Genomic DNA, 2,005 nt, shown 5'->3' with positions numbered 1-2,005 from the left:
TTTAAATACTCTACTGGGAAAAGTACGTAAGCTGGCATTCATTGTCATGGGTTTGAGTGGTGAAGTCGAAGGTGTAATCGATGGTATTGCTCGTGTAGACTTTGTTGGTGTTACGGATGCGGGAAGGGAAGACGAAGATGAAATGGAGGCAGTTACGTTGATGTGTTTTCGAGTCTTGGGTAACTGTTTCGAAGTAAAGCTATTGATTTGGATGTGGGATTGAATTCCCACTGTTGATGGTGTTAATGATATTGATCGACTTAGGTGGGGGTCGTAAAGGATCTAAATTGAATCAATCCAAGAAGGAAATATTAAAGCCTAAGGAGGTGATTGGTAATTATTTGTTGTGAGACGAAGATGAGGTTGGTACCTCGGTTGTGCATCATATATATAGGGTTTTTTCATGATTTGGCAGACGCCGGTTGATTCCACCATCTTCGGGTACTTGTACAGTGTTAAGTCGACCAACATTCTTACTTATTCCTAAGTCCCGGAATGGAAAAGGCGTCGATTGCGATAAAGTTGACGGGATTACTTCTCGCCCGGATGAGTGGAAACGTAGGTCTACGCCTAAGGCGGTTAAATAGGTTGTTGTGTTCATTGTTTCGGTTGATTCTATTGTTTCTTATCGTTTATTTTGACGGTTTTAGCTTTGTTGGGCTCGAGTTGAGTTAGTTTCGTCATAGTTTGTTCTGGTTCTTGCTTTCTTCGATCCTAGCGTGCCTTGTTTTGTTTCGATTGGTTGACGATCTTTCGTTATTCAATGAAGATATTTTCTTTTTCAATAATATTTGTTAAAAAAAAAAAAAACACACACACACTACGGGAGTCAATAGCCATGTTAAAAATCTAGAGTTGCTTGTCCCTATTGACTCCGAGAATACCCATAATTTTTCAGATTTGGACGTTGCTAAAAAATTGGAGTGTGACATCAAAAACATACGACAAATGAAGATATGTTATATGTATGGCCGACACTTTTTCATAAAGTGAATTTTGTGGATCAAAGTTAGTTCACGGATATTATTATTCTACCTAACTGCACAGTAAATTATTGTATTATAAATACCAAAGGATGTGATTTGCATAAGATGCACACATAGAATATATTTCATATATTAACATTCTTTTACTCTCTCTTATTTTAAGTAGCCTATAGTCAAGAACAAACCACTAAAGGTAGTTATAAGCCTACTGAATTATAACACAAACCAAACTACTAAAGGTAATTATAAGCCTACTGAATTATAACACGAACCAAACCACTAAAGGTAGTTATAAGCCTACTGAATTATAACCCAAACCAAACCACTAAAGGTAGTTATAAGCCTACTGAATTATAACAAGTTATCAGCACGAAGTGCTCCGTATAATCAAGGTAATAATAAAAAAAAAATTCTTTAACGATATCTTCTATTATTTATTAGTAAGATAAATATTATTATCATCATAACTAACATTTATATTTATGTTATTTAAGTTATATATGGCCAGTTATACCACCTAAATTATATTTATGTAATCTAACTTTTATTAACTTCATTAACATTTATATTTATGTTATATATGGTCGGTTATACCGCCTAAATTATATTTCTGTAATCTAACTTTTATTAACTTCATTAACATTTATATTTATGTTATATATGGTCGGTTATACCGCCTAAATTATATTTCTGTAATCTAACTTTTATTAACTTCATTAACATTTATATTTATGTTATATATGGTCGGTTATACCGCCTGAATTATATTTCTGTAATCTAACTCTTATTAACTTCACTAACATTTAAATTTATGTTATCTAACATTTATGATTATTTATGCAATTAATCATTATTTATTTCATGCATACTAATGTTTATTCTTAAATTTATTATTTATGCATAATATGTTTATTCTCTTAATCTTCGTATTTATACTAAACATATTTATACTAAATGTATTTTATAGTAATCATATTTATACTAATAAAATTCTTTTATTAAAATGATTATTAATATAA

This window comes from Rutidosis leptorrhynchoides, chromosome 3 (assembly GCF_046630445.1).
Source record: "Rutidosis leptorrhynchoides isolate AG116_Rl617_1_P2 chromosome 3, CSIRO_AGI_Rlap_v1, whole genome shotgun sequence".
Classification (NCBI taxonomy): domain Eukaryota; kingdom Viridiplantae; phylum Streptophyta; class Magnoliopsida; order Asterales; family Asteraceae; genus Rutidosis; species Rutidosis leptorrhynchoides.
The sequence above is the reverse complement of the archived record's forward strand: the minus strand, read 5'-3'. Positions refer to the sequence as shown.